This window comes from Paramormyrops kingsleyae, unplaced genomic scaffold, assembly GCF_048594095.1.
Source record: "Paramormyrops kingsleyae isolate MSU_618 unplaced genomic scaffold, PKINGS_0.4 ups33, whole genome shotgun sequence".
NCBI lineage: Eukaryota > Metazoa > Chordata > Actinopteri > Osteoglossiformes > Mormyridae > Paramormyrops > Paramormyrops kingsleyae.
Genome location: NW_027325971.1, coordinates 83,106 through 101,542, shown reverse-complemented (window position 1 = coordinate 101,542; position 18,437 = coordinate 83,106). Strand labels below are relative to the sequence as shown.

General features: G+C 41.6%; 2 long non-coding RNA genes across 5 annotated transcripts; one reads left to right on the top strand and one right to left on the bottom strand.

Annotated features, from left to right (window-relative positions):
* Positions 1–238: 238 nt before the first annotated feature.
* LOC140585598 (uncharacterized) lies at positions 239–5,164 on the top strand. 4 transcript variants are annotated; one of them, XR_011987547.1, is made up of 3 exons: positions 239–283; positions 1,105–2,391; positions 3,054–5,164. It is a non-coding gene; the product is annotated as an uncharacterized lncRNA (long non-coding RNA). The 4 variants fall into 4 exon arrangements; XR_011987544.1 differs by having other exon boundaries at positions 1,105–5,164; XR_011987545.1 differs by having other exon boundaries at positions 246–300; positions 1,105–5,164.
* Positions 5,165–8,210: 3,046 nt separating this feature from the next.
* Positions 8,211–10,141, bottom strand: LOC140585589 (uncharacterized). Its single transcript, XR_011987537.1, has 2 exons — positions 10,031–10,141; positions 8,211–9,491 (listed from the first exon to the last, which is right to left on the bottom strand). It is a non-coding gene; the product is annotated as an uncharacterized lncRNA (long non-coding RNA).
* Positions 10,142–18,437: the final 8,296 nt, after the last annotated feature.

Below are 18,437 nucleotides of genomic sequence, written 5' to 3'. Positions count from 1 at the left end.
CGTGGTTACTTATTGACAAGTAGATACATGATTTGGGGGCTTGAAAGGCGGATAGATATCCAATCACGCCCAGCTACAGTAAGCACAACCTAAAGAGACTACTTCTGATTGGACCAGCTTCAAATTCGTCCCTCCCTGACAATTCATTCTGTTTTCATTCGTTGAACATAATGTCAGTACATATCTTCATACTTTTCGACCAATGAAATATCTCGGTGGTTTCCATAGAAACAAAATCATTGCAGGTTAAACACAAACATTCTGACAGAGAGATGGCGCAGAGGTGAGCAGCATCTCTTTGTATGTTTCTTGCTATTTCTTCAAATTATGTTTTGTTAGCATATTCAATTTTATATTTGATTTTATGTCCTACATGCAAATATTGCGGCACAATATCGTTGAAATATATTTATAATTAGTAATTTAAACTGTAGATGCTGTGGCCATTATTATTACAGTTTTTTCCAGTCGCTAACAAGCGTTTGTCCAAACAGTTGTCACATTTTCAAAACTCTAAACACAATTAGCACAGCATCGGTCTTTTGTGGCCATACCATTCACACATTTCATGTCGTTTTCACCCAATATGCAGTCAGTGAACACATATCTACAATGCTTACATTTTCTTAACAGACAAGCTATACCTCCCAACAAAATTATGGATCGTTTTTGTCTTATTTACAAATGTTAATACACAACATACAACAATAAAAACAACAATATTCCAAACCTTACCTACAGTATAAAACCTCTACTTCTGCAATAATATCAGCTCAAAAACAACACATCAGCTCAAAAATAAGCTGACAATTAACAAACAATTCAATAATTGACATTCGCAATATCAATAGCATCAGCCTCACAACTATTACTCGGACATTGTCCAAACACAGAGTACGGATGCTCTACACTGTTCCCTTTGAAAGGAACAATGACAGAGTCAAGGAGCTCCGGCGACAATATGTCCAGGTAGTATAGTGTATATTCAATGTCTAGTTCTACAGTAAGCTTACTGTAAGCTATAAGTATACATATAGGTAACCTATACGTAATAGGTTACAGTACAGTATATGGTGACATGAATTTGCATAAACTTTGTTTCAGAGAGTTATGGAGGTGGAGGCCAATCAGGCCCCTCACAAATTCATCTACATAGATGAGGCAGGATTCAATCTGGCCAAAAGGCGTCGGCGAGGACGAAATATTTTAGGAAATAGGGCCACAGTTGAAGTGCCAGGACAGAGAGGGGCAAACATCACAATATGTGCAGCAATTGCAAATACTAGATTGGTCCTTCATAGATCTCAGGTTGGACCCTACAATACCGAGCGCCTCCTTGCCTTTTTGAATGATCTTCACCAGCACCTGGTTCCAGACCAGGATCAAGAGGGAGAGCACATGAGGACCTTTGTCATCACCTGGGACAATGTGGCTTTCCATCACTCTCAAGCAATCACAACATGGTTTGAAGTCCACCCAAGACTGGTCGGTCTCTTCCTTCCACCCTATTCACCTTTCCTCCATCCCATAGAGGAGTTATTTTCTGCATGGAGGTGAAAGGTTTATGACCATCAGTCACATGACCAGATGTCACTCCTTGATGCCATGGATGCTGGCTGCAGGGACATCGCAGTTGAAGACTGCCAAGGGTGGATCCGTCATACCAAGCGGTTTTATCCCAGGTGTATCGCCTTGGATGACATCAGATGCGATGTTGACGAAAACATGTGGCCTAACCCTGAAGATTGCTGAGATTAGATAATTTTGTGGGGGTTTTTTTCCAGTCTTTTTTTTTTTCCAGTCTTTCCCCCTTTCATCTGAGCTTTTTTGTTGCTGTTTTTTGTGTGTTCGCTCAGTGTATTTTGTGTGTTTGCTCTTGTATGTTTCATGAATATTTTGTTCACTGTAAGCAATACAGTAAAACTTGTATACAGTAAAGGAAAAAAAAAACTGATTTGCTTTTTCCTGGAATGATTTAGAATGTGAACATTAGATGTGGACATACAGTTCCCAACCAAAAAATATAGTGTAAAAACGGTGGATTGCATGTCTTGCATACAGTTACCAGTAAAAATGAAACAGAGTCTATGTAGTTTTTGTAATGCCAAAGATTGCCAGTATTTTGAAACCTGGTGCACTTTGATTGACTGCATGTACCTTGTGAACTGAAAACATGCGTTATTGTTTGACAGAATAATTTCATTTTGAGTCAGATTTCCAGTGTTTTGGTAAAGTTAGTGTGTGCAGAGAAAGGTGTATTGTATTTTGAAATGAAGTGCTAGTATATGTTTAACAAAATGTGTTTTTGAGAGGAAAATTAGCCATTTGGCCAATTGTGTTTTGTAGGTGTGTGTCTGTGTTAAGTGTTTGGAAAAAGTATCTGAAGTATAGGTAAGCACTTGTTAGCAATTGAAAAAAACTGTAATATGATTGTTTATATTTAAATGGTAAGAGAAAATATTTGTGTTAAACTTAAGAACAATAAGACTTATGGTTGATATGATTGGTTATACTCATCCAGCCTGTGATAATGCATTTCATCTTCAGATGTTATTCTGCAAAGATCGCCTATACGTTTACTTTTTAAATGTCCCATGTTCTTGAAGTAAGATTAACCTTTTGCTAGGTTCGGTACCATGGCGATGTTATAGCGTATCGAAGCAGCGTCATAATTTCACAAGCTTTACTGTATTGCAGGGGCGCCGTAAGGGGGAGGAAAGCTAGGACGATTCCAAGGGCCCCTGAGTGACAGGGCCCCTAAAAATTAGGAAAATTACTGGATTGGTTTGGACTGGAGGGCCTAATATGATATGCTTTCATGGGGCCCAAAATCTCTAGCAACGCCCCTGCTGTATTGTGAAGCAGTTTTAGCAATTCAGCCGTTACTGCCGGAGTAGCCTCGACACCACGAGCAGCTAATGAAGGCTCCATCTCTTTCCATAGGCATTCTTGATGAATAGCATTTAGGAATGAAGTTGAAATAATACAGTGCAGATTTGGCTTTGCGAGTATCACATATGGCTAGTTAATTATATGTCTTGTTTATTCACCAGAATGAGAATTGCGAGAGCTGTTTCCTGGACCAACGACCAGCACTGGGGAGCCTGGGACCTGTGGGACGAGGTGATTGACTGGCGAGATAAGGAAGGTTTGGAGGAGTACTCACCAGCAACACCCCCACTGTCCAGGCTGGGGAGGTTATGGGAGCACTGGGAGGTGTGACTGACTGGTGTAAGGGAGGGGAGGGTGTGAGCATGAAAGGCTCTGAGACTCTTCATAACAATTATGGCCTGACATCTGAAGAGTGGGAAATTTATAAGACGTACTACCTTCAGAAAAAGAAGAAGGTCAGGAAGAATAGGAGCACTCAGGGGATAGGTGAGGTAAAGGGTGCAATTAGTGGGGAAAAGGTGGAGGTGGCAGAGAGGGAGAAACATGTGGGGGTGACCTCCAGTGTACAGGTGGAGGCCGCAGACCTGAATGTAGGCATTAATAAAATGCAAAATGGAAGCAAGGAGAAGCAAGGTGAGGTGGGGGTGAATGTAAAGGTGGTTAAGGGGGGGGAAATTTACCTGAAGGCAGAGGATATGAAAGGAAATGTGAAGGTGGAGGCTGTGCAAGTCCAAGTGTGCGAGTTTGGGCTTGCAGAAGTAAAATCTGGGGATGTAAATGTTGAGATTGTGGGGGTAGAAGTAGGGGAGGTAATTATTGAGGGTGCGGACATGGTGAGTGATGTAACCATGTTGGAAATAATAGTAAGTGATGTACTAGTTGAGATTATAAATAGAGAAGGAGGTCAGGAGGAAACTGGCGGTGTAGAGATAGATGTGGGTCAGGTAGAGATAGAAGAAGTAGAAGTGGTGGGAAATTAATATTAAAGTTGAGCTTGTACAGCTCTTTATATAGAGAAGAGCTAAAATATGAAGAAGATGAAGTTGTGGTTCTGCTGCTGCTGTTTGGGGAACATAAAATAATTGAAAGAGTATCAAAGATAATGAATTAAGTGTGATAAATTTTGAGATGTATATGTGGAATGTTTCATAATAATGTTTAACGTTTATTAAGAGAATAATGTATATTTCTAAGTAGATTTGTAAACTGCTCTTTAAAGTATTATTTTTCATAATTCCAGAATTACTAAAATCCCCAGGTAAGTTAATTTGATTTCATTGTTTAAACTGCACACACATAAAGATGATTAGCCCTGTTATGTATTTGTGTTTTATTTATTGTTTATTTATTAAGCACCGTATCCCTCATTAAGGGCATGTTGTACAGGTCACCTGTGTTCCCATAAACTTTAACTTGTCTTGCAGTCTTGTTCCCCCCACACCCTCTGCTTGTTCCCTTCCTCTGTTTCTGTCTTCACTCCAGGTCCAAGACGTCTCCAGCCCACTGTCCTTGGGAAAAGCCACCATCCGTGGCCACTGCTCCGGCTTCTCTGGGCCCTCCTGCCCTGCAGTCCCCTTCAGCTGTCCACCCTGTGTTGGTCTGTGTGTCAGTTGTGCCCTGCGTTCCCTGTCTTTTCTGGTTTCTTGCCCGTGTTTGGTTCCTGTTAGTGTTTGGTTCCATATAGTTCCTTGCTCCGCTTCTGTCCTCTGTATGGTTAATGGCCTGTCTTGTCTTCCCCGGCTCCTGTAACCCACACGAAATGTTTCTTGTCCCGTGTTATCACTCGTCTGTGGACCTGTCCTGGTGTGTGATGTACGTTCTATCATCCTGGTTGTCCCTAGTCTGGCCCCAGTTCTCCTAGTGGTGTCCCGTCTTGCCCCCAGAGTGCCCTGTCCTGGTGTTGCCCCTGCCTACCCTTGTCTGTCTCGTCCCCTAGTGGTGTTCGGTGTCTGCGCCCTTGTCCCGCAGCAGTGCCCATCTGGTGTCTTGTCCTGCCCTCTTCCACTCTGTCTCCCATCTTAGTGTACGTATAGCCTGCTGTCTTCCCCGCTGTCCCATCTGCTCCCTCACATGCCCTGTAAAAAGTGTCCTTCAGTCCTGCGATCCTCAGTCCAGTCATTGATGTTGCTGCCTGCATGTGCTCCCCAGTGTGTCCTGTGTCTAGTGTTCTTGCCTGATCCTCCCTACCCTGTTTGGACCCCTTGTGGTCTGTTTCCTTTGCCCTTCCTGTAGTGTAGTTTTCTTTAATAAAGCCCCTTTTGGTTTTCCTCCATGCCTGTCTTCGCCTCTGTCCTTGCCCTCGACGTGACACCATTACAGTGTGACCAGGTAAATGCTGCTGAAGGCTTACCTCAGTTTATCATTATTCCCTTCGTCTTGAAAGAGAACAGCAGCAAAAAGTGGGAAAATGATTAAAAAGTAAAGAACACTTCTTCTTAAGGTCAAGTCATTTTTGGAACTGAAATTAGAATAATGAAATATATTCAACAGAATGGTTGTCCATCCATCCATCTTCTGAAACCACTTAATCCCAACCAGGGTCATAGGGAGCCTATCCCAGGAACAATGAGCACAGACAGGGACCAACCCTGGGCAGTCGCCCACACACTACAGGGCCAATTTAGACTAATCAATTAACCTATCCTGCACATTTTTTGACCGTGAGAGGAAATTGGAGCCCCCAGTGAAAACCCACACAAACAGCGTGCAAACTCTACACAGATAGGACCCAGGACCAAACCCAGGACCTGCTTGCTGTGAGGCAGCAGCACGAACCACTGCACCACCCTGTTGAAATGGTCGTTTGTAAAATAATACATTCAGGTTCTGTTATTGTAGATCTGGAACGTGGTGTTAAAATGTAGTGGTGAACTTAAGACTCCCCATTCAGTATCGCTGTTTTCCTAATGATAGACACAACAATTAATATTAAATATTTTATATAAGGACTGCAGGGCATCGTCCAAGCAGCAGAGAAGCTCATTGGCTGCAGCCTCAACCTCAGTGATTCACTACCTGCCCCAAGAACATAAAGGCGACCTGGCGAGATCATCGCCGACCCCTCCCACCTCGGCCATAAACTCTTCCAAATTCTGGGCACTTCAATCTATATTTGAATTTATTTTATTATTACATATTTTTTTGCTTCTTTAAAACTAATCCTCTGCTTATTCCCTTAAGACTTTGTTTTAATATTTATTAGGATAGAATATATCATGTCAAATTCAGTGTATACAGGCCTACTTGGCTCATAAGAATGATTGACTGAAGTCAACTTCCAAAAATTATAGTGAATTGCATTATTTGCTTTAGGTTTAAAAAAGTTTAGCTTTTTTAACATTTTGTAACTTTTGTTGAAAAAGACATACTTTCCATATACATATACTCATATTTTCTGTGTCTGTGTCGGAGAGAGTGATCAGCCCCCCCCCCCGGCCGCTGGCCCACAGAGTATGAGACACGCGCTGTTTTACTTGCAAGGGTGCACACCGCAGTGTAGCTACAAGGGTGTGGCACCATGAGAGGGTTTATTTATACTTTAAGGTGATCAGGTTACATTGTGGGTGTGAACAACATTTCGAGTGGGATAGAATGGGATGTGGAAGTGGGAGTGGAAATAGGAACAACAGAACGTACAGCAGAGGTGGGCTCGTCTGCTGCACGTGATAGAAAATTACTGTTAAGCACTTACACAGTTGCCATATAAAACAAGCTATACATTCATAAGAATACACATGAGTGATAATATATACACAATCTCAACCCAACAGTCTGCCTTCACCGGACGTGAATTTTCGTTTTACAAGATGATTAGGGAACACTTATTATAAAAGAAGTGTTGTCTGATTGGCCAGTGAACGTGAAAAACATCCCCGGACACGTCCTCTTTTTCATCTCACCAAATATGGTACCCTAACCATACCATTATCCTTCGTCCACCAAACTTTACAGGTGACACAATGCAATCAGGCAGGTAACGTTCTCATGGCATCTGCCAAACCCAGACTTGTCCATCTGACTGCCAGACAGAGAAGCACGATTTGGTCACTCCGCAGAACACATTTCCACTGCTCCAGAGGCCAGTGGTGGTGTGCTTTACGCCACACCATCCGATGCTTGGCATTGTGTCTGGTGATGTGAAGCTTGCAAGGCCATGGAAGCCCATTCCAAGAATCTCCCAGTACACAGTTTTTGTGCAGGAGTTAATGCCAGAGAAAGTTATTGAGTCGACAAACCATTAGCAATTTGTATGCACTATGCACCTTAGCACTCTGTTACTTCACGTGGCCTGACACTTTGTCGCTGGGATTCTGTTCCTAAACACTTTCACTTTGCAATAATACCACGTACAGTTGGCTGTGGAATATATAGCAGGAAAGGAATTTCACAAACTGACATGTTACAAAGATGGTATCCAATGACAATACCAGGCTAGAATTCACTGAGATCTTCAGAACGACCCATTCTTTTACAAATGATTGTAAACCCAACTGCATGGCTAGGTGCTTGATTTTATACACTTTTGGCAATGGGTCTGAATGAAACACCTGAAGCCTTATATCATGCTCAGGCATTATATAAGGCAACCGGGCCAAGTGTGAGTACACCCTAATACTGACCATTTGCCAGGCTGAGCTCTACCGGGGAGGGTCCTGGTGCAGCTACTGGAAGAGGTGGTGCAACTCTACTCACCTCAGCCACCTGACAGACAACCTCAGTGCCTCAATACCTACACTGGAAGAGTAGTGTGCAAGGGAACAGCAGGCCATGAGATACAGACACCATCACGAAGGGCTACAGAGCCAAAGACTCCACTCACTCACAGAGACAGTCGCTTGTGATGTAACCCAGGGGTTCTTGACGAAGCATTTGTGTTAATTGTGATTATAGCATTATGTGATGTTTCCTCTGTTTATGTTAAAGTTCAGTGGTCAGTTTAACAGATAAACCACACACAGTTCCTTAATAACTATATTTTATTCTTCAAAACAAATATAAAAATAATTATGCAATAAAAAGTATTCTGTGAGCTTGCTGGAAAACAGTTTGGCTACACATTAGTTCACATCAAAGTATATGATGCTTCTGTAATCAGTTATGGCCAACAAGCAACATCTTATGCATGATTTAAAGTGGTCAAAACAGCAAACTGGGATGTGTTGATGCTGGGTGATACTGGTAATTTAATCAGTCTCATATCCCACCAAATCCCATCAGATAAGTAGTTCAACAATGAACATAAATATACCTGAAGGCTGTGGGGCTTCTTTGGATAGTATGCTGGCTTCTGTCCTACCCAAATGAACACAAAACAGCGATTGGTTTAATAAAAAAGCATTTATTTGCTTAACAGAAACTGCAACAAACAATGGATAATCTTGATGGGGGTGTGAAGCAGGTAGGAAATGGCAGATGTGATACGCGAGTATGTGAAGTACGTGATGTGTGTGAGTGTGTGGCGTACGTGTGCACATGCCCGTGGCAGAGTCCGTGTGCGTGGAAGGACGGCACTGATAAACAGAAACGCACAGTGGAATGCAGCGGGGAATTTAAATCCATGCAGGTATTCCACTAATCTGTAGAATTTATGGAATAAAGAAATATATGTAGTTACCAATGTAAAACAGACATGCATACATACAGTACAGGAACTATACATAACAATGTAAACTATAGATATGGGTATGGAATCGGAATGTGCAGTGCAAAGTGGCTGCTGCTTATCAGTCCAGAAAACTTACATAACCTATACATGACAATATACATGCATATGAGGACCGTAGGGAAGAAGAAACTGCAGCATGAAGTGACTGGTGCTTATCAGTCCAGTATAAAAAGCAGGTGCAACTGCATGTAAGGTGCAGAGTGCAGTGAGCTGGGTGACCATTACCATAGTGCCTGGGGTGGGGGCACAGCTGGCAGAGGGTGGCAGTAGTTGATCCTTCTGTTGGCCTGGGGGTACAGACTGTTCCGGAGTCGGGATGTTCTGGTATTAACACTCCAGTACCATAGGTGGAAATTAGCGGGAGAACATTTCAAACTGGATTTAAGGAAGCACTTCTTTACACAGCGTGTAGTCAGAGTATGGAATAGTCTTCCTGATAACGTAGTGCAAGCTGAATCCTTGGGTTCCTTTAAATCAGAGCTAGATAAGATTTTAACAACTCTGAGCTATTAGTTAAGTTCTCCCCAAGCGAGCTCGATGGGCCGAATGGCCTCCTCTCGTTTGTATAGTTCTTATGTTCTTATGTTATCTGCCTGGTGTCATGAGACTGACGATGTGTTGGGTGAGGGGTAGGCAGTGTAGACTACAGACAGTGTAGGCTTTGGTGAGCCTCCTTAACCAGCCACTCCATGGTCTTTAACCAGTTTAGATCCTAAAACCAGTTGAAACAAGCAAAGCACATAGGCACAGAAACACAAAGTAAGATGACTGAACAAAGCCAAGGCGGAGAGGGAGGGAGCAAGATGCATAGGAAGCCTCACACTGCGTTGCTTGATATGATGAAGGGCAGCCCTGCCCCCTGCTGGTGGGATGGCAACAGCTGTTCAGTGCTTTAATTAAGCTCTGCATCATTTTCATTCCAGTGCTGGAAATGCTAGGAAACATGGATGGGTGATATGTAGCTTAATTAATTAAAGTAAGTTCATTCATGTCAAAAGTAAGAAAGCTGAATTTTACACCACTGCATATAGTTAATTAAGTTTAACCTTTTGCATGACTGGATAGGCCAGCTTTACAAATACCAAACTAAACTTCACTAAGATGATTTCGGTCCAACTCGCAATATGCAAGGCTCATTTCAGCAGCATAGACACATGGTTCGAATTACGGGGGGAACTGGGGGGTACAGTAACCCCCGCCAAGACCCAGACTCCCCCAAAGAGACAAAAATAGCAGTTTGGGGGGTCTTAAAACTTTTCTTTTGCTGTAAAGAAAAAAACAAAAGCTAACTTCACCTTGTAGGAAAATTTCTATGTAAAACAATTTCAGACACCGCTAATGTGGACCGTACCATTTTAACCACCTCGGCGCTAGAAACTGCTTAGCCAGTCGGTTGTGCCAGAATTGTGGGAACCCTGATCCAGGATGCACCGGACCCGCGCAGCGCGCCCTGAAGACGCTCCTGCCACTCACCGGCCGTCAAGAGCTCCCTGCTCGTCAGTGAGGAGAATCCGCAGCGGGCGGGGGCTGCTCTGTTGGAGCGGGAGGAGACGTGCTGCAGCTGGGAGGCCCGGCTGGCTGCAGAGCGCCGCGGACTTGACAAGCAGCAGGAGCGGGACCATCTACAAGCCATTTTATCAGAATTAATACACGAAATAAATAAAATAAAAAGGATATTGCAATTAAAGCATCTGTTATATTGAAACATGGAAGTGGCACGTAGAAATCCTGCCCTGGGACATGTGATATATTGCCGGAAAGCTGGCAATTTGTACTATACGAAAATGCATGGAAGTTCCCAGGGCAGGATTTCTAAATGTGCACTTCGCCCTGTACACTGTAACAATGGGGAAGCTGCCATAAATAATCTTCAACTAAAAGTCCACGGAAGTGGCACGTAGAAATCCTGCCCTGAGACATGTGATATATTGCCAGAAAGCTGGCAATTTGTACTATACGAAAATGCATGGAAGTTCCCAGGGCAGGATTTCTAAATGTGCACTTCGCCCTGTACACTGTAACCGTGGGGAAGCTGCCATCCATAATCTTAAACTAAAAGTCCACGGAAGTGGCACGTAGAAATCCTGCCCTGGGACATGTGATATACTGCCGGAAAGCTGGCAATTTGTACCATACGGAAATGCATGGAACTTCCCAGGGCAGGATTTCTAAATGTGCACTTCGCCCTGTACACTGTAACCATGGGGAAGCTGGCATAAATAATCTTCAACTAAAAGTCCACGGAAGTGGCACGTAGAAATCCTGCCCTGGGACATGTGATATACTGCCGGAAAGCTGGCAATTTGTACTATACGGAAATGCATGGAAGTTCCCAGGGCAGGATTTCTAAATGTGCACTTCGCCCTGTACACTGTAACCATGGGGAAGCTTGCATAAATAATCTTCAACTAAAAGTCCACGGAAGTGGCACGTAGAAATCCTGCCCTGGGACATGTGATATATTGCCGGAAAGCTGGCAATTTGTACTATACGGAAATGCATGGAAGTTCCCAGGGCAGGATTTCTAAATGTGCATTTCGCCCTGTACACTGTAACCATGTGAAAGCTGCTATCTATAATCTTAAACTAAAAGTCCACGGAAGTGGCACGTAGAAATCCTGCCCTGGGACATGTGATATATTGCCGGAAAGCTGGCAATTTGTACTATACGGAAATGCATGGAACTTCCCAGGGCAGGATTTCTAAATGTGCACTTCGCCCTGTACACTGTAACCATGGGGAAGCTGGCATAAATAATCTTCAACTAAAAGTCCACGGAAGTGGCACGTAGAAATCCTGCCCTGGGACATGTGATATACTGCCGGAAAGCTGGCAATTTGTACTATACGGAAATGCATGGAACTTCCCAGGGCAGGATTTCTAAATGTGCATTTCGCCCTGTACACTGTAACCATGGGGAAGCTGCCATAAATAATCTTCAACTAAAAGTCCACGGAAGTGGCACGTAGAAATCCTGCCCTGGGACATGTGATATATTGCCGGAAAGCTGGCAATTTGTACTATACGGAAATGCATGAAAGTGCCCGGGGCAGGAATTCTAAATGTGCATTTCGCCCTGTACACTGTAACCATGTGAAAGCTGCTATCTATAATCTTAAACTAAAAGTCCACGGAAGTGGCACGTAGAAGTGAGGCCCCAGCACATGTGATATATTGCCAGGAAGGTCGGAATTTGTACTTTACGAAAATTCAAGATTGAAGATTCAAGATTCAAAAGGTTTATTCGTCACGTACACAGTTGTACACATACAACATGCAGTGGAATGTAACCCTGGTCACTCTGAGCAGCTGTGCATGATAAGAGAGTAACAAAATATAGAAAAAATAAGAAAAATAATAAGATAAAAAATGAAATGTTCAGCTGTACATAATCTATACATAAGTGAAATGTGCAAGAGGCCTGAGGAATGTGCCAATGATTTGTCCTGATTTAGGAGCATTATGACCTGGGGGAAAAAGCTCTTCCTTAACCTTTCCGTTCTGTGGTGCGTTTCCCAAAACCATAATTCGAAGGAACGTTCGCAAACACTGTCCTTAAGTTGCGTATTTCAAACAACTCACGAGCTGTAGTTAGAAGCTTAGTCCCGGGTAAATACGTCAGCGATGGTGGAAAATGCAGTCTAATAAGGGTATAGTCACCGTGTAAGTAAAAAATTGTATAATCTTTCATAACTAATAGGGAATAATTTAGCTCTACGATCACATATAATGTGAAGTTGTCTGAAAATGTTTGAAACGTAATTGTTGTGTGGGTCTCTGGTCATAAGTACGGTAACTGTCGGTAGTGAGCAATAGGGACACCTTGCTGGGTGATGCGGGAAGAATCCTCTGTGTGACCCATCTGTACGTTGACGTCAAACTTCAACTCACCAGTGGCACTTGCACTCTCATCTAGCACATATTGTATGTTCTAGTCACTCTTTGCCTTCTTCTCATGTTTAGAAACATGTGTGAACAGTTTTGAGTCATTGTGTTTAAATGATGACTGGTGGCTGTGCTGAACTTCTGCAGCCTGTGTTTTCTATTTTGCATCAAAGTTCACCACAGTGCAAAATGTGTTTTGATGAATGGGAATGTGTTTAGAGTTTTGCTCAAATCTGCAAATTGTGTTTAAAGTTTCACCAAAAGAGTGATTGATTCAATAAATTAGTTTTGGCAATTGGAAGTTTTGTTCCAAGAATGAGGTTTAGTCTTTTAGCAATTCAGAAAAACTGTAATAGAAACATAAGGCAAGGTAAACTTTAACTTACCAAAGCTCTTTGGGGCGGTCAAACCAGATGTGTCCAGTTTGTACAGATACTGCACAGTTAGAATAGAATAGAATAGAATGCCTTTTATTGTCATTATACATTTTTTACATATACAATGAGATGAAAAGCATCTCCTTGGGTCAGTGCTCAAACATATACATATAAAATATAAAAAGAGAAGTAGTATCTAAAGTATGTATAAAATATGTATAAAAATAAGCAATGTAAACAAATAGAAAGTATTAAAGTGACAGTGTAATATATCTTATTGCACTAGCATATGTATATAAAGTGAACGAATGCACAATTTCACATTGACCGGATTATTACACAGTGATAATATATAATAAATAGATGTGGTAAGATTTTTTAGTGTGTGTGTGAAAGGGAGAAAGGGGGAAAGGGGAGGAAGACCATAGTAGGGGGAGTGATTGTTTTCTGTGTGTATTCAGTGTGTGTACAGTGTGTGTTCAGTGTGTGTTCAGTGTGAGTATGGCTCTAGGGAAAAAACTGTTCCGGAGTCTGTCTGTCCTAGTCCTGATGCACCTGTAGCATCTTCCTGAGGGCAACAGGTTGAATAGATCAGAGCCAGGGTGGGATGTGTCCTTGATAATGTTCCTTGCTCTGCTGAGGCAGCGGGAGGTGTATATGTCCATAAGAGAGGGGAGAGGGCAGCCGATGATCTTCTGGGCAGCTTTGACAACTTTATGAAGCCTCTCCTTATCTGCCATGGTGCAGCTGCCGTACCACACTGTGATGCAATACGTCAGGAGGCTCTCAATGGACGAGCGATAGAAGGTCAGAAACAGATCCTGGTTGAGATTCAGCTTCCTGAGGACTCTCAGGAAGTGGAGCCGCTGCTGTGCCTTCTTGACGACCTCTGTGATGTTCTCGGTCCATGAGATATTGTCCGAGATGAGGACCCCTAGGTACCGGAAAGTATGGACCCTCTCCACGCGTTCACCGTTGATGTATAGGGGGGTTAGGTCGGTGCCGTGCCTCCTGAGGTCAACAACGATCTCTTTAGTTTTCTTGGTGTTCAAAGTCAGATTGTTCTCTGAACACCAGGCCTCCAGCTTCAGGACCTCATCCCTATAGGCTGCCTCGTCTCCCTTAGAGATGAGTCCGACCACCGTAGTGTCGTCGGCAAACTTGACGATGAGATTGTTGTTGTGGGTCGGACTACAGTCGTGGGTGTAGAGGCAGTATAGGAGGGGGCTCAGCACACAGCCCTGTGGGGATCCGGTGCTAGTTAGGGGTAAAATGCTGTTATGGGCAGGGTTAATCAATTGTACAGTTGTGCTTAAAATGGGGGTATAAAATCCTTCAAATACTACAAAAGTTATGTAAGAGAACTTTTGTTTTTTGTTTTGTAAACAAGTACACCTACTCTTACAGTTTTAGACTTAACAGGTTTTAAAGAATTTTGTATTATATTATATTATATTATATTAAAATAACATGACTATAGCGAATGTCTGTCAGCCCCTTTTGACAGAATGGCCTTATAGCTATGTTTTCATAGAATCTGAGCCGGAAAAGTCAGATTGCTATGCCAAGAGTACAACTAATTTGAAAACAGTGTTAGTGAAGTCATTTGAAGACTGAATTGTGTTACAGTGGAAAAAAAACACAACAGCACAATAAAGGGCAAGTGACTCAGGCAAAGTCAGTCAGAAGGGTGTGTGAACATGATTGGCAAACTGGGTGATAAGTATAATGATGAATGCCTGCTCACCAGTAAGTTTATGCTTATTTCCTTACAGTATCTCTTGAGGAGGCCTGCCAATGGTGTGGACAGTTTCAAAATAAAGATGGTGACTGGGTGAGGAAAATTACTGTAGTCATTTGATAGATGTGAAAATATGGCTACTTGTCCTATACTGTATGTTGTTAATCCCACTGTAGATACTCTGTGATGGATGCCAGAGGTGGCAACACCGTGTCTGTACTGGCATGACCAAGAGCCAATTCAAACACATAACAAATGTTAAATGGTATTGCACAGCTTGTGAAGAGGAGTCTTCTTTATAAAAACGCAGCCACACTACAGTAGTATGCAAAAGTCTGCAACCGCTTGTTAATTTAGAATTTTTTCCAACTTTTGACCTTTTACTTTTAACTCCTTCGTTGAGCCAATATATTTATTTGAAAACAGTGTTACAGGGGACACAGTAATAAAAATCAAGTTTTTATTCTAGCTTGGATTTACTTTTCTGAGTTTGTTTGTTAAAGCTCCCATGTCAATTGTCTTATTGAGTAATATGCGTAATGTATTTCTCTGGCCAAAGGTGCAAAATAAATGTGTATACTTCATATATAGTAGAACAGACATGCGTCAAGCTTTCTTCATGTTTGTGTAGGTGGCCTTGAAAAAGGACTTTTTGTGTCTCAGTGATGGCTCAGTATCTGGTGGGCCACACTTTGTTCTTGATCACCTGCCTGCACCATATTGGCATTGAGTGAACCAGTTTGATAAGGTGATCATGGGTGATAACATGATTCCAGGCTGTAATGAGTGCACTGTAAAAAATAAACCGTAAATTTTACGGTAAAAAACTGGCAGCTGTGGTTGCCAGAACTTTACCGTCAAAAATACGGTAGCAACGTTATTGGTTTTACAGGTCTGCACCCACTGTACTGTATATTTTACAGATTTTAATTGTTTTTTTTACGGTTTATAACTGTCTAATTAACATATTTATGTTGCTATAAAAACAGTTTATACCTGTCAAATTCCAGGGTTTACATTGTAATATTCTGCCTTTTATGTCTCCCTCAACTTGCTCTTTGTAAGTAAGTTGTCCATGAAGGGCAGCCACTCATGGCTGTGCCCAGGAAGCTGGGGGTTAAGGGCCTTGCTCAAGGACCCACAGACATGCTGAAACTGGATTTGAACCGGTGACCTTGTGATTATTGGCACACAGGCTTAGCCCACTGAGCCATACAGAACACATGGACCCTGTTGCTTGAGTACAAGAACTTTTATAAATAAATTACAAATATCAACTCTAAACACAGAAAGCATACAATAGGTATTTTAGACATCCAGAAATTGTGCAAATGTTGCAAAAGTAGTCAAGTAGAAAACAATTTGAATAGTGGAATATAATCGTGTGCATTATATGTGTGTATGATCAGCAGGGTTTAAATATGAGTACAGTCAATCAATTTCAATACATCTATATTGTACAGCACAATACTATATACAGTACTATACACTATATACAATATCTATACAGTATCTAAGTAGTATTGCATTTGTAAAATGCAACTAGAAAACCCCTTGTCTCATGCTGTCTTGCCATGCTTCCCCAAAGATAATACTTGTTACAGTTCACATCAGTTAGCATAGCACTGCGCTAGCAGACCATAGCTGCTCTGGGTAAAATTGTTCTAAAATACGTTACACAGCAAATGTGCCAGTGTTAAATTAACACTGCATACTGTTTATATTGGCCCACAGCATTCAGTGTTACCTATAATACTTTACAGTGTGCAGTGAGTGTTGTTTTTACAGTGTTAATATTTCTTAAAACTCTTATAGTGTTCAGTTGACAACATAGACTGTTAAGTCAGTAAGTCGCCACCTCTTCCTGGATTGCAAGCCAATATGGGTGGCACACAAGTACAAAATGGGTGGCCCATGTCTGCCCCATTTTAATATGCACTCATTTGAACTCATTTGGGCATTCAGCTGCTGTGTTTTACTAACCCACCATAATAAGAAAGACTTAGACCAACATTGCCTTTTCTCATTTAAGCATGACTAATAGGTTTTTTGTATTTGTATAAGAAAGAACCAGTTAAGTTCATCTATGAACTGCTTGTGGTATTAATGTGTGTGAAATGTATAACACCAGCCACCAAACACAGATTATAAAACTTGCCTGTGTTCAACTGCATAACAATTATTTAACAGGGCTGCGAAAAGGTGAGAGCTCTGGTAATGGTTGGAGTGTGTTTCAGCTAAAGCAGCCAGAATGGGTGGTGGCCTTATTGCTTTTAGACCACAACTTGTGATGGAAGAACAAATAAAATCATTTTGCTCATTTAATATTCAGATTTTAATTAAGCTTAATTTTTGAAACCCACCACGACTGAGGATGGTATGGCACTGATATTAGTCTTCACCACATTTTGCTACTTGTGTATGCTAGTTGGTCTGAGCGGTGTATTTGTGCTGCAATCTTAAGTGTAGTGTTGCATGTGATCTGAATACTTTACCTAGAGAGCCCAGGCTTAGAAAAGGAGGAAAAAAATATATATTGATTTTCCATAGCCTTTTCTTTCCCACCTAGTGCTGCCTTTAGTAAAACCCTATAGGCTAATTAATCTCATTTAGTCATTGGCAAGCACACAAGTGGCATTTCTGTGGTTTTTATTCTCTTGCCCTATTCATCACAATCGCGGTGGATTGAAAAAAAAAATCTATTAAGTCAAAAACAGTACCGTGTCATGCTATGCAAATATACATCCAGTACCATTGGTCTACAGTGGAGTGGGCGGTACCAGGAGCTACAAAGAAAAGGGTATCACAACTGTCCTACCACCTTTCCGCATATATTAATCATCCAAGGGCCAGACTAGCAATCAAATGCACCCCCACTCCATTAAAATACATATCACTCTAGAGACATGTCCTGTACGTCTCCACAAAACTTTCTTTGACCAGACACCAACATATATAAAACCACAAATCAGGAGAAAACCACCAGAACCACAGCTCTTTAATCTTCAAGATCAGACAGAACTTAGCCAACAACACTTTAACATAAGACAAGAAAAAGCTGGTCTTTTTTGGTCAGAGTCTTTCTCATTATGGTGGGTGAATCTGGGGTGGCTCTTCTGATCCTTATGACTTCTTGTGTGCATATTGAAATGGGGCTAATATGTGGAGCTGATGACTTAACAGTCTAGGTTGTCAATTGAACACTATATGAATTAATAAATATTAACACTGTAAAAACAAAACTTACTGCACACTGTAAAATATTATAGGTAACACTGAATGCTGTGGGCCAATATAAACAGTATGCAGTGTTAATTTAACACTTGCACATTTGCTGTGTAACGTATTTTAGAACAACTTTACCCAGAGCAGCTATGGTCTGCTAGCGCAGTGCTATGCTAACTGATGCGAACTGTAACAAGTATTATCTTCGGGGAAGCATGGCAAGACAGCATGAGACAAGCGGTTTTCTAGTTGCATTTTACAAATGCAATACTACTTAGATACTGTATAGATATTGTATATAGCGTATAGTACTGTATATAGTATTGTGCTGTACAATATAGATGTATTGAAATTGATTGACTGTACTCATATTTAAACCCTGCTGATCATACACACATATAATGCACACGATTATATTCCACTATTCAAATTGTTTTCTACTTGACTACTTTTGCAACATTTGCACAATTTCTGGATGTCTAAAATACCTATTGTATGCTTTCTGTGTTTAGAGTTGATATTTGTAATTTATTTATAAAAGTTCTTGTACTCAAGCAACAGGGTCCATGTGTTCTGTATGGCTCAGTGGGCTAAGCCTGTGTGCCAATAATCACAAGGTCACCGGTTCAAATCCAGTTTCAGCATGTCTGTG